Raw genomic sequence first — 15,366 nt, forward strand, 5'->3', positions numbered from 1 at the left:
GGTTGCGTTGTATTGTTTGGGGGTTTGGGATTATTTTGTTTGGGTGTTTGAGTTGTTTTAGTTTTGGTTTTGAGACAGAATGTAACTGTGTAACTCAAGCTAGCCTCAGACTTACAGTAATCCTCCTGCCTCTGCCTCTTATGTGCTGGCAAGTGAGCACCATGCCCCTCAGGTTGCCCAGAAGATCTTTTGGATAGGAGTGTTGAGGGGAAAGACTCCTGAGAACAGAGTCAGGGATTCTGGCCACTACAGCAACTCCATCATAAACAAATGTACAACTCTGTCAGTCATGGCCATTCTGTCCCTTCCCTACTCTGTCTGACCTTGGATAACTTCCTGAAGGTTCCACCATCTGCTGGTAGTGTCATGGGAGGCTGGAGAAGACCAAGGCAGTGACTGGGAACCACAGAATAAAGACTCTGCAGCAGGAAACAGGCCAGGCAAGCCCCAAGGCCCTGTATTTGGAGGATAGGGAAGCAGCTACTCTGGGTGTGGGGTCAGCACTGGCAAAGGTGGGGCCTAGAACCTGCAGCTCCCAGACAGAAATCTGAACAATGTGGGCTTCAGGGGAGAGTTCGGCTTTGCCAGACCACGGGCCCTGCTGGATTTTGGTTTACGTCATGGGGAGTGACTGGACGATTTGAATCTGGAATAGGAGAGTCTACCTGATTTTATTTAAATTGAGGTATTCTTTACATGACATAAAAATTTTAAATTGTCAACAGATCCAGGCAAGGCGGTTCATGTCTGTAATACAACACACAAGAGACTGAGGCAGGAGGATCACCATGAGTTTGAAGTCAGCCTGGGCTACATAGGAAAACCCTGTCTTTAAAAAGAAAATGAGAAAAAAGTAAAATATAATATAATGGTATTTGGGGATATGAACAGTTATGTGTTGCCTAGTTCCAAAATGCTTAGTTTACCCTAAAGGAAAGCTTATACCTGTACCCCTTACTCTTCCTACCCTAGAAAGGCCATTAGCCTGCTTTCTGCCCCTATGGGTCTTTATGGGCACTTCATGAGAGTGGAGGCACACAGGTGGGCTTGCGTCTGCCTGTCTTCCCTTGGCACCCTATCTTCACAGTCCGCCACATGGAAACTTCTTCCTGTACAGGTCTGTGGATTTCACAGCATCTTGCTTATGTGTTTGTGTGTTGATGGACATCACAATTTAGGATTGTGTCCACCTGAAAAAGTGAAGTGTGGGGGTGTGGACTTGTTGGGAGGATTTGCTGTTTTCTGAGATGCTGATGGAGACGCTAGAAATGGCCCAAATCAGGGCCTTCTCATTCACTGTTCCCCATGCTGTGAATACCGGTCCCCAAATGGACCTCACTTTGTCCTCGCCTGCTCCGTATTGTCCAGCTGTCTTCTGCTCAGGTAAGGCTAACCTGGCGGCAGCAGCCCTTCCCCTGCATCGTTTTTAAGTTGCCAGTTGCCACTTGATTTTTACCAGTCTCCTTAGCTTGAATATTAACTCCACGGCTCCTTCATCTTGCACAGGTGATTGGCACACAGTCCTCCTAAGTGTCATGGAATAAAGAGGACTCACAGGGGGCAAGCTCCAGGCAGACGCCACCACGTCCCTGGGAGCTGATGGCATTCGCCCCATTCTTTCCCTCACTGCAGTCGCTGAACACATGCTGAGTAGAACCATCCAGACACAGTCTGGGCTCGGGTGGGTAAGTCAACAGTCACACACTAGTGGAGACAAGCAACTGGTGTGCCTCTACATCCATCGGAACCCAGAGGATTCAGGTAGGTTCCCTAACTAGGCCAGGACGTGGCCTGGGGGACCAGGGGTCAGGCACACTCTTTACTCCAGCTGTGAGACTGGGCTCCTTTCACAGGACAACTCTGGAGAACCCCTAAGCAGAACCCAATGTTTCCTGCTGAGCCCTGCCTCTTCATCCTGGCCCTAGTCCCTCCCTCTGTACACCCCAGTCCATCTATGGGACCCACATTTCACTCCTTCAGTCAGCAGCATGGATCTACTTACCTGTGAGCAGGGCACACTGAAGGGAGGGCATTCTTGTGTCTTCAAGGTCTCTGTAAAGGCTTCTCCCAACCCTAGACGCCCAGTTGGTCGGTGGCAAAATGACTACTTAGAGGAGTAAGGGTCCAAGTAGGAAGCAAGGCTCTGGGGGCGACTGGATTAGGAAGCCCCTGCCCATGGGCTTTGGAGCTGCATGGGAAGACATGAACTCTGACCCTCCATGACTGTGGGAGCCTGGCCGTATCATCACACCTCTCTGAACTGTTTACCCAGCACTCTGTGGGAGCACACCTTTCTGCTCCTTCACCGGTCCACAATGAGTGCCCCCTACCCTAGACAGGGAGAGGCCTTGATGATGGGGGAGGTGAAGCCAAACCCAACCGAAAATAGCCTGGGATGGCAGGATGATGAAGGCCGTGCCCAGCTGGATGGCAGGAGTCTATAATTGATTACTCTGCACCAGACATGAATAAAATATCGGCCTCCGCTCTTTGCTGGGTTCGTTATTTGCTAAGGGGGACAGGGGCTCATTTGTAAGGTCACCTCCACTCACTCCTTCTCAAGACCCTGCTCCTTTCTCCTGTTCTCCCCTGTACTGACTTGGCTCCTTGGTGCCTAGAGGGAACACTGAGACTCTGGGCAAGATGTCCTGTCCTCATCCCCTCCTGCCAAGCCCACGGTCCTACTCTGCTTCCTACAAACCACGATGGTCACAGACCCAGTGTGCTGGCTGTACCTCTTTCTTCCTCATCCTGATGTAATACCGGCCACTCACACCAGGCTCAGTGAAGGACACTCTAGCCGCCCCTAAGCAAGACCTTAAAGCACACAGTTCATACCTTCCCTGAGCACTGTAGCTCTGCCCCACCACAGAGGCCCCACTGCCTGGCCCCAGGGTCTTCCTCCTCTCCTAGAACCCTGCACCCAGCTCCAGAGCAAACCTGATTTCAAACTCCTGGATCCACCGTTCTTCACCCATCTCATTTTGAAGGACCTCATGTCACAAACACGTGAGTGGATGCACATGGGTGAGGGTCGCACAGGCCTGGCTGGCCACGCTCGGGATCAAGATTGTCATAAATGACAAGCCTACAAGAATGATAAACTTCTGACGGCTGAGCAAGAAAGCTAATGGCAGCGTACTTGCACAAATAGGTTACTCACAGCTATGAAGGGGGTGACCAGGTTCGCCCCGTTAAAACAACAAAGAGTGGGGCAGCATCATACAGGCTGCCTCTTCTGGTCAGACCAAGGGCCACGGGAAAACTCCGCAACCAGTTATGCATACTCTGGTATTTTTTTTTTTCTGTTACTGTGATGAACACCCATGTCAAACACAACTTGGAGAGGAAAGGGTTAATTTGGCTTACATGATTACATCACAGTTCATTATTCAGGGAACTCAGGGCAGGAAGTTGGAGGCAGGAGCTGGTGTTGAGGCTATAGAGAAGTTTTTGCTCGCCATGGTTTTCTCAGTCTGGTTTTTTTGTTTTGTTTTGCTTTTATTTTTTGTTTTGTTTGATTTTAATACACCCAGGACCACTAGCTCAGGATGGCTCTGATCCACAGTGGCCAATCATTAATCAAGAAAATACCTACAGGCTAATCTGATGGAGGCGGTTTCTCAGTTGAGCTTCCCTCTTCCCAGGTGACCTTAGCTTTTGTCAAGTTAAAAACAAAACAAAACAAAAATCTAAGCATCAGAGTGTGTAAATCTCTAGAAGTGTGCGGGGAAACCCAGTGCTTGTCCCTAGAACAAAGAGCTGTAGAACTAAGGACAAGCAGGGTAGACGATCCTGCCCGCTCCAAACCCAGCAGGCATCTGGGTTTGGGATCCCCCGCTCCGACCCTGGTGTTTCATAGAGAAAATGATCAGGATAGGGAAACTTGTAGCGCAGGGATGGGTAGTGACAAGCTAGGCAGTCCTGCCCAGTTTGTCCACCTGCAGCAGCTGCCACAGCTGACCGTGAGCAAGGCACTGTGGGACAGAAAGGTGCAGGCGAGAGCTGGGGGAGCTGAGATAGAAGCAGACCGCAGGGGCTGTGCAGAGAAGTGTCCAGGTCAGTCAGGACTCAGCGGTTAGCAGAGCACAGAATGGCTAAGGGTGTCTGCCATTCTCTTTCTGCTGCTTCCCCAGTGTTTTTGAGGATGTGCATTGCCTGTGGTATAAAAGTCCTCAACTCCAGGCCTGCTGCCTGACTCGGGTTAGATGCGGACCCTGTGGTACATACCTGCACCCTGTCACAGACTGGGCTGCATGGGTATGTAGTGGTGTGTGTGTATGTGTGTGTGTGTGTGTGTGTGTGTGTGTGTGAGAGAGAGAGAGAGAGAGAGAGAACATGCACACACACCTTATGTATATATGTGCGCACATACTCATATACACTTGTGTCTATGAAGTATAACTGACCCTAAAAATGATCCCTGACCCTACATGGGTTCTACAAATACAACTTAAAAGTAGTCAAGGAATTTGCATAAGTGGCACAGTGGTTAAGAGCACTTGTTGTTCTTCTAGAGGACCCGCTAACAACTATCTGTAACTCCAGTCCCAGAGGATCCAACACCGTCTTCTCACCTCTGAGAGCAATGCCTGCCTTCAGTTCGCAGACATACATATAGGCAAAACATCCACACACATAAAATTAGAATATATAAATAATTTTAAATAAATAAAAAGTCAAAAAGTTAAACATGGTAGCTCATACCTGCAATCTCCCCCCTGCCCACCGCACAGTAGAGGCTAAAGGGGGTGGGGAATCATAAGTCTGAAGTCAGCCTCACCACCTAGACAGTTCAAGGACAACAGAATAAGACCTTGTCTCAGAAAACAAGTGAGTAAACAACAGAAAATAGCTGCAGGGAACCCACATACACAATCACACGTGGGCAGAGCCTGTGCCAGCTCCTGACACCCTAAAAGCTCTCCGCCTCACTTCTCCAGCATGCCGTAGCTCAGCGTCGCCAGCCCTGGGTCTTCGCATGCCGTGCAGCCAGCCTATGCTGCTGCCTCCGTAGCAAACACAGCATTTTCTCATCTTTATTCATTAGACAATGCCACAGATTGTGTATACAGGATTTGCACTGGGGCAGGGATTAAATAACCAAAAGGTAGCAATGAATGAATGAATGAATGAATGAATGAATAAAGAAAGAAAGAAAGAAAGAAAGAAAGAAAGAAAGAAAGAAAGAAAGAAAGAAAGAAAGAAAGAAAGCAAGCAGGAGACCTGTGTGGGCTGGATGCAAATACATCATTTTCTACACCACAGGACTTGAGCAACCATGGCTTTGGGTTTCTGGGGATGTCTGAGTCAGTTCCTCCAGATACGGAAGGATGACTCTATGTGTCTCAAAATGCTCCTCTGATTGTATATACGTGTGTGTCCATGCAAGTGTAGACATGCATCTGTGTATCTGTGTTGATATGACTGTGCCCCTGAGTGTCTTTGCAATTGCATGTGTATCAGTATGTGTGTTGTGTGTGTTCCCTATGGCCAAGGCCATGTCTGCTGACGGCTGTCCCCCACACAGCCTTGGCCCCAGGAAGAAAGCAGCTTATACCCTCAGACAGTCCAGCTTTGGCACTGCTTTCCCTGAATAACCCTTTGATTCATGTTAACTTCCCCCTCCCTGCATTCAGACATGGGTGAACCCTGTCTCCTGTTCCCCACCCACCACTTTCACAGCACACAGGGAGATCACTGCACACACCCCTCCTTCCATAGGCAGACTGCTCCCAGCACCCTGAAGACTAGCACACACAGACAGAGAAGGGTCACAGCTCTGTGGTCACCATGTGACCTTGAAAAAGTCTTGCTTTCCCCACAAGCAGAAGGATCACATTCATTTTGAGCCCAAAGGGTCCATGAAGCCCCTCTATTCCAAGCTTCTGGGAAAACAGGGGAGACGAAGAAACAAGCGCACGGCAGAGGTCTGGAGACAAGGAGAAGGGACAAATAAGTGGTCCTGCTTCTATAATAAGGGGCAGCAGAACCGACAAACCTACAGGCTGAGCCCCTCCAGGACTCACGGAAACACTGGGGAAGAAGGTAGGGAATAGAAGCAAACTGGGAGTCAGCCATAAGCCAAAGATACAGAATCAAGACCACAGAAGAATCCCTCGGTCTCCCAACAGCATTCTCTCCGAAGGGATGGACGCAGGGACATGTAGGCAGGAAGGGCCAGGAGGACTCTCAAACGTTGTAAACATGAAATAGAGTTCCAATCAGAAGTGGCACACATGCCTGTAATCCCTGTGCTCCGAAACAGAAACTGAAGAACGACACGGCTGAGGTCAGCCTGAGCTGCAGCAATCCCGTTACTAAAAACAGAAAAACAAAAACAAACAAACAAAAAAGTCCAACTTGATCACTCAGAAAATAAGACCAATGAGATCTTATGAAATTAAAAGGCACCTGTCAGCAGTGGAAGCTGTCCATCAGATAAAGAGGCAGCCTACGGAATGGCAGAAAATCTTTACCATTATACATCCAACAGAATTGGTATCTAGAATATACTAAGAACTCAAGAGACTGTCAATAAAATAAAAAACCTAATCAAATCATGGACTATGGAACTGGACCGAGTTCTCAAAAGAAGAGATATAAATGGTATATATATATATATATATATATATATATATATATATATATATATATATGGGTTTATATGTGTGTGTGTGTGTGTGTGTGTGTATGTGTGTTTTAGTCAGTGTTCTAAGCAACTCTTTTTTTTTTCTTTTGGTTTTTCAAGGCAGGGTTTCTCTGTGTGGTTTTGGAACCTATCCTAGAACTTGCTCTATAGACCAGGCTGGCCTTGAACTCACAGAGACCCACCTGCCTGCCTTGTAGTATTAGAATTAAAGGTGTGTGCCTCCACACCTGGCCTTGTATTTTAAAGTGTGTTCAACATTACTAGTCATAAGAAGAATGCAAATTAAAATTAGTTTAAGATTCCATTTCACTCCACTCAGAATTGCCACCATTAAGAAAACAAATGGCAACAGATGCTGGTGAGGATGTGGAGAATGGCTCAGCTTATCCACTGTTAAAAATATGAAAATTGAGCCAGGCGGAGGTGGTACAGGTCTTTAATCTCAGCACTCATGAGGCAGAGGCAGGAGAATCTCTGTGAGGTCAGTCTGGGCTACAGAGCTAATTCCAGGACAGCCAAGGATACACAAAGAAATCCAGTCTCAAAAAAAAACTAAATAAATAGATGATAAAAAAAAAGAATTAGTATAGTCACTAAATATGGCAGTGTGTGTCATATTTAGCAATATTCTATTGCTGTGATGAGACACTGTGACCACAGCAACTCTTATAAAGAAAAAGCATTTAATTGGGTTGGCTTACATTTTTCCGATGTTTAGTCCATTATCATCATGGTGTAACATGGTGTGTGCAGGCAGACATAGTGCTAGAGAAGGAGCTGAGATTCCTGTGTCCTGACCTGCAGGCAACAGAAAGTGGTCTGAGATACTGGGTGTGGCTTGAGCATATATGAAATTTCAAAGCCCACCCCACAGTGACACATCTCTTTCAATGAGACCACACCTACTCCAACAAAACCACACCTCCTAGCCTCCTAAAGTTCTCAAATTCTCCCCCCCACCCCAAAGAACTACCATCTGAGACCAAGTCTTCAGACATTCAGATCACAATGCTTTGTCCCTGGCCTCTATGGACTTGGGGTCATCTCATGACACAATATTCAGGTAGCCCAATTTCAAAAGTCCCCAGTCTTTAACAGTCCCAACACGCTCATAAGACCAAAGTCTCTTCTGTGACTCAAGGCAGTCTCCTAATTGTGACCCATTATGAAATCATAAACAAATTACATGCTTCCAATATACAAGGACACAAAGTACATCTTTCCTTTCTAAAAGGGAAGAAGAGAAACATAGCAAGAGAAGATTAGATCATATCAAGACTGAACTCTAACATGGTTTAATGGTTTGAATAAAAATGACCTCCAAAGACTCATAGACTGGGCCAGCAGATTAGGAAACAGTCTTAGCTGCTTCTCCAGCACCATGTCTGCCTTTTCCTCCACGCTTCCCGCCAGGAATATAATGGATCGAACCTCTGAAATTGTAAGCAATCCATCCATTAAATGCTTTCTTTCATAAGTTATGGTATCTGTGCACAGCTATAGAACCCTGATTGAGACAAACAGCAAACGCTGAATCCTGTAGCCCATGCAAAGCCTCTGAATTGGGCTGCTTCCAATTCCTGTGTGCAGCCCTACTTGGTAAACATCCCACAATTCTGGCATCTCCAGTGCCTCGGGCTCTCCATTAGAATCAAAGCCTCACAGCTTCACAGAGTGACTTCCCAGGGCCTCCTCACAAGGATTCTGACCCTGCCACACACTGTTTGGCCATGGTGGCTCTCGGAAACAGCAGAGGAAAAATCCATTATGCCTTCAATATTACATCTTTGAGGCCTCCAAAACCAGGACCACATTGTTGAAACTGCCAAATTCTGCTGTCAACTTGGAGTAGAAGCTGCTCCTTGGACCACAGTTAGAGCAGACACTGTCTGCTGACACTAGTGATGATGTCTGCCTTTAGTTAGGGTTTCTATTGCTGTGAAGAGACACCATGACCACAACAACTCTTATAAAGGAAACATTTAATAGAGGCTGGCTTACAGTTCAGAGGTTTAGTCCATCATCATCATGGCATGCAAACAGACAGTGCTGGAGAGGTAGCTGAGAGCTCTACATTCAGATCCATTGGCAGCAGGAAGAAGACTGCAGCACACTTCCTCCAACAAGGCCACACCTCCCAATAGACCTCTATGGGTCTTCAGGGGCCGTTTTTATTGAAACTACTATCCCTACACAGCTGCTCTTTCAGAGCAAGAACCTTACGCTTCCTTTTTCACGTGTTAGAGGCTTAGCTGGCTGAGGCTTTGTCTTGGGACGCCTTTCCTCTTAATCCCAAGCAGAACAGGAAGGTTTTCTTGAATGGTGTTGATCTCTTAACAACAGCCTTTTTTCTATCACCTACCTCATGCAGTCTTAAGCTTCCCTGTAATAATATTTTATTTGTGTTTTAATAAATAAAGCTTACCTGAAGACCAGAACTCAAAATAACCATAGAGGTCGGGTAGTGGTGGTGCACACCTTTAATCCCAGCACTAGAGAGGAATATAAGATGGGAAGAGACAGGAATTGGTTCTCTTTCAGTCTGAAAATTTCATAGAGGTAAGAGCTATCTAGTAGCTTGGCTATTTTGCTTCTCTGATGTTCAGGTTGAACCCTAATATCTGTCTCTAGGTTTTTATTAATCGAGCTACATTTGGCACCTAATGTTTAGGGTACAAATTCACGAAACAGCTGTTGGCCTATGGCCTTTTAGCCACCAGCACGGGCTGGAGCTACACACGAGGCTCCCACCAGAGCTGCTCGTGGGGCTCCAGTCCCACCTGCCTAGGCTTTCTTTTCTTCTTTCCCCAAGCCCCTGAGCGAGTTTGGGATTTTCCTGCTGTAGCCTCTCTGAAACAGTCTTCAAATGCCACCTGAACTCCAGAAGCACCTGGAGCACCAAATGGCATAGGATTCATCAGTCTTAGACTGGCTGGTTCTGCCTTCAAACAGCCACCCCCCCCACCCCTGCCACACGTACTTTTTCCAAACAATCCCCTGTGATCTTTTCAGGCAGCTCGCTCCCTCTCCCTCTCTCTCTCTCTCTCTCTCTCTCTCCATCATGAGTTACAGGATCTCCCTGAACCCACTTCTCAGGCTGCTGCCAAACTAGGTAGCTGCCTTGAAATCCAGTCAGAATTTTACTATTCTGCACAGAATGTAATCCTTTGCCATTGGGAAATTCTGTGAGGGGCTTCTTGCAGGTCCCTATGCCAAATCTGGTTCAGTCATTTCCTGCCATTGTAGAAGAAACTCCTTCCCAGAGCAATTAAATAACCTAATGCCTATTGTAAGAAACCATAGAAGAAAGAACAAAAAATTTAGGAAAAGCAAGTATTTTGGCAAACTTCTATAAGTGAACAAAGACCAAAATTAAAAATATGAATAAATGACATTGTCATTGAAGGTCTGGTAGATATAGGTGCAGATTTAACAATAATTTCATCAGAATCTTAGTATACAAATTGGCCTCTTCAGGATGTAAATGTTTAGTTTTTAGGGATTGGAACTTTATCTTGGGTAAAGCAGAGCACAAGGTGGGTCAAATGTATAGGGCCAGAAGAGCAGAGAGGAAAATCAAAACCTTTTGTTGCTCACATAACAATGAATTTGTAAGCACAGGATTTGTTACACCAATGGAATATTCACTTAACATTCCCCCAATCTTAGAAATAAACCAAAAACTAGCACATGTTTCTGAGAAAAATGTTACAAGATATTGACCATGCAGGTTGTACAAAAACAGGGCACAACAGCTGCTGATATTTCAAAGGCACCAACAGCTCTACCTTTAAGATGGTTGACAGACAAACCCATACGGGTTAAGCAATGACCTTTAACAATAGAGAAACTGCAGGCTTTAGAACAGCTAGCACAGGAGCAACTAGATGCTCAGCATAATGAAGAATCAACCAACCCCTCGAATTCTCCTGTATTTTTTGTTAAAAAGAAATCTGGAAAATGGAAAATGGTAACAGATCTAAGAGCTCTTAGTAAGGTGACTCAGCCAATGGGTTTTCTACAGTCTGGCATTCCTTTGCCTTCTCTGTTGCTTAAAGGATGGCCTCTTATAGTTATTTATTTAAAAGATTGTTTCTTCACTATACCTTTACAAGAAAAAGACAGAGAAAAATTTACCTTCACAGTGCCTACTTATAATTCTCATCCTACTAAAGGAATCAGTGGAAGATTCTCCCACAGGAAATGTTAAAAAGCCCCACCCTATGCCAATATTTTGTAAGCCAGTCATTGGAAATGATACATAAGCAATTTCCTGAATCTACAGTTTACCATTACATGAATGACATTTTGCGAACTGATTCAAATGTAGATACTTTAGAAACAACGTTTGAAAGAGTAAAGAAAATTTTCCCTTGTTGGGGATTATAAATCACTTCTGAAAATATACAAAGGGGAGACTCTGTTAATTATTTAGGCTAAAAAAAAAAATAAGTTTACAAAAAATCAAACCCCAAAAGGTGCAAATTAGGAGAGGTCGATTGCAGACTCTTAATGACTTCCAAAGATTACTAGGGGACATTTCCCGTCTACAGCACACTATTGGGATAAGTCCTGATGACCTTATAAATTTAAACAAAACATTGCATGGTGACAATGACTTCAATAGTCCCAGAAAATTAATAGCTGAAGCAGAGAGGAAATTGGCTTTGATTGAAGAGAAATTACAGAAGGCACATGTGCATCATGTGGATCTGAATCTTAACTGCATTCTGGTCATATTACCCTCCAAATATTCCCTTACAGGAATTTTAATGCAGAGGGAAGATATTATCTTAGAATGAATTCTTTTATCACATAAACCGAGTAAAAAATTAAAAACTTATGTGGAAAAGGTCTCTTGAGTTAATTCTAAAAGAAAAATTGAGACTTCATTAGTTAGCAGAAGAAATTATAATACCTTTTAAAAATTAAAAAATTGACAAATTATGGGCAGAAAGTGAACCCTGGCAAAGAGCTTATACTAATATTTTGGGAGAGATTAACAACAATTATCCCAAAAGCGAGATTTCAACTTATAAAGAAAACTAACTGAATTCTTCCTCACATTGTACAGGACACACCAAAAACTGGAGTGCCTACATTCTATGATGTTGCAAATAAATCAGGAAAGGCAGGTTATAAATCACAAAATTTAAGTGGATAAAAGCCATTATGATTCTATCTAAAAGTCAGAATCATATGCTATTCTCATGGTACTAAGGGATTTTAAAGAACCTCTCAACATAGTTACCAATTTGCAAAATGCCAAAAGAATTGTTTACATACTGAAACCGCTGAATTTATACCAGATGATACAGAATTAACTTCATTATTTATTAAGTTACAAGATAGAATCAGGAATAGACATCATTCCATATACAAAGCACACGTCTGATCCCAGATGGGTCTGCCAAGACCTCTAGCACAAGGCAATGCAGAAATCAATCAATTATTAATTGGAAATGTCCAATTTGAAATTCTGAAGGCCTCAGAATTCCATGAAAAAGGTCAATAGCAAAGGTTAAAAAAAAAAAAGCTTTTCTATCACGTGGCATCAAGTCAAGGAAATTTTAAGGAAATATCCTACTTGTCCTTAATACAACAAAACACCAGTGTCTGCAGGAAGTAACCCAAAGGGTACTTACTTAAAGGAATGAAATCTGGCAAATGGATGTTTTCCGTTTTGTAGAATTTGGAAAACTAAAATATGTATATAACATCATTGATATTTATTCAGGTTTTCAATGGGCAACTGCTTTGAGTTTGGAAAAGGTTGATTCAGTAATCACACACATTTGCTAGAAGTTATGGCCATCACGAGTATACCTGTACAAATAAAAACAGACAATGCTCCAGCATATGTCTCTAAGAAAATGAAACAGTTTTTTTTTGCTTATTATAATATAAAACATATTACAGGTATACCACACAATCCTACAGGCCAGGCAGTTAGAGAAAGATCAAATCGAACTCTAAAGTATATGTTAAATAAACAGAAAGGGATGATAAATAGATTGCATACTGATTTATTAACTTTGAATTTTTAAATGCAAATGAGAAAGGAATAACAGCTGTGGAGAGACATTGGATAGTAGAAAAAATCTACAGAATTAAATCAGCCAATATTCTTTAAAGATGTACTGACTCAGAATGAAATCCAGGACATGTGTTATGTTGGGGAAGGGGTTTTGCTTTTGTTTCCACAGGAGAAGAAAAGCTATGGATACTATCAAAATTGATAAAGATTTCAATTTGAACAAGAGACACCTCTTAATTAGAAGAGATGATAGTTAATTAAGCACCATGGACATTTAATCTAAACTAACCTATAAAACTAACAAATGCTTTTCATTTGATCAGAGATAACTTGTCAAAAGAGAATCTCCCCAAAATTAGGGCTGGGGAAGGGCTTTGTTTCTGTCTTTTCAGGAGGATACAAGTTCAGCTAGGGAATCTAAAGACCACTGGACAAATGAGACATCTGAAAAAAAAGAACAAATCATCCAGAAAAAATTTCTCAAGAAGAAGGGTAAATTGGACTATTGGTATATCACATTTCTAAAAGGATAAAAATTCATAAATCTTCCCAAATGTTTGTTTCTGCTGTTCTCTACAGATATGTAGTGCAAATAGCATTTTTGTAGTCCCAGTCTAATTAAAGATTAAAGCTGGCTTTGGAGTTGGAGTGTGGCTCTCTTCTTCTCTACTCCCAAGCATGCTTATTAAAGTAAAATCCAAAGTCTCTGCCTCATGTCAGAAGAGCCACCTGATATGGGACAGAAACAAAACAAAAATTTAAGGACCACTTTATTGCCACTAATCTCATAATCATTTGGTTTTATTTGACTCTTTAACAGCTTTTCTTAAGGTATAAGATTTCTAAGATTAATATATTCATATATAAATATATATTTTAAACTTTTTGTCATGATATTAATGGTCATATAGAGTACTAACTAATCCTAGAAAAAGGTTTCATTTCCCTTCCTGTGCATGATTTCAGATTTGAGTCAATCAGTTTTCTGCAGTGAACCATGAGCACGTCTAACAGCCACCTTTGACATCTTCAAAATGAGGATGGGGCCTCACAATGAGGATTCCTCTGGGTCTATGATAACATCACTAAGCTGAAAGACACCATCTAAAGATTGGACTACAATGCAGAGCAATTTCAAGGTGACTAGCTGAGATGATTTAGCCTGACAGACTACTCCAGCCAGAACTTGAGATAAGCCCTGCACTTTCCCATTACACAGAGACTGGACAACAAATTGTTGGGACCATTTGGAGTCCTGGCCTCCAGCTGCTCTTCCCTGTTAGAGATCTTTACTTTCCTTCTGATGTGAGTTACTAAAAGCTGTGTCAAAGTTGTTTACCAGCTCTGCTTCACGAGCACGTGTTGCCTTGGCTTTGAGGATCAGAGGATAAGGTTTTCACCTGTTGGCCCACTTGACTGTTGGGTATATAAGCCTCCATGGTGCTATTGAATAAAGGGCTTGTTACCAGTGACTAGAGGTCCATGTCTCTGTCTCTCTGTCTGTGTGTCTGTGTGTGTTTCAATCTCCAGCCCCTTGCCCAAAGCTCGTAGTGCATAGAGCGCAGACGGGCATTGTGCGCTGCAACAAATGATACAGCTACCTCTCCCCAGACTCTATAATTAACCTAATTTTTTTTCTTTTCAGGATCCCCTAAAGATGCCATTGCCCCCAGACAACAGGAAGTAAATCTAAGAACGCAACAACCACATGCCCAAGAGGTAGAGTGGGTGGTTTTGTTCTTTCATTAGGTTATGGATATTGTCATTGTTTAGGGGGATTGGCTGCAAGTTGTTATTGATAACGGTCAGGAAAAAAGCTAAAAAAAATTAAATTCAAGATTCATGCTTTGAAAAGAAAAAAAGGGATATAGATATGATAGGATAAAGGGTAAATTATTGAATCTACTCTGAAAAGAAAAGGGGGAGAATATAGATATAAGATAAAAAGGTAAATTATGGATCTACTCTTAAAAAGCAACTACTAGTTTTAAATGTTTTACACTGGATTGGACTTTTGTATAGTATACACAAATTTTGTATATTGATATAAATTTGAGATTAATTTTGTTAGAACATATTGTACACACATTCTACTCTTGTTCAAGGTATTGTACCTAAACAATTCATTTAACAATGTGATGCAAATTTCTAGTCCTTGAAAGCTATTATTACCAACTATTTAGGATAGTAAGGAAATGCAGGTTAGTAATTAGTTACCTACTACAATCAAACTTGTAATCACATTAGGTATGTTTTCAAGGTCAAACAGAGATATATTTTAAATAGACAGTTTTAAAACACTTCAGAGATCTACAAAATATGATATTTAGGATGTTTTAATAGCATAGATTCTACTTTTTATGACAATGGGACATGTCTGCTCTTGGCAGCACCAATCTACTTCAGAGAAGATAATGGGCATCGAAGAACCTCCACATGGAGTTTACTTTCTTTGTGGCAGGAGTAAGTCATTAAACAAGAAAATACCCTTGCCTTGACTGCTGACAGTATTCTACCCTAACTGGACAAGTAAGACACAAAAGAAAGTGACTGCCACACATTATCTAGACAGAGGGACAGCCCTTCAGAATATCCTGCTTCACAGAAAAGTTTATTGGATATGCTAGGTCTGTAAGCCGAAGATGGATGCCCCAACATTGCAGAGGAACTTTGCATG

The 15,366-nt window shown here is 42.8% G+C and overlaps 1 pseudogene; it reads left to right on the plus strand.

Annotated features, from left to right (window-relative positions):
* The first annotated feature begins 3,899 nt into the window (after nt 1-3,899).
* LOC125409567 (bifunctional phosphoribosylaminoimidazole carboxylase/phosphoribosylaminoimidazole succinocarboxamide synthetase pseudogene) overlaps nt 3,900-15,366 on the plus strand; it is a 30,329-nt pseudogene continuing 18,862 nt past the window's right edge.

The sequence above is a fragment of the Myodes glareolus genome, chromosome 9 (genome assembly GCF_982192425.1).
Source record: "Myodes glareolus chromosome 9, mMyoGla1.1, whole genome shotgun sequence".
Classification (NCBI taxonomy): Eukaryota; Metazoa; Chordata; class Mammalia; order Rodentia; family Cricetidae; genus Myodes; species Myodes glareolus.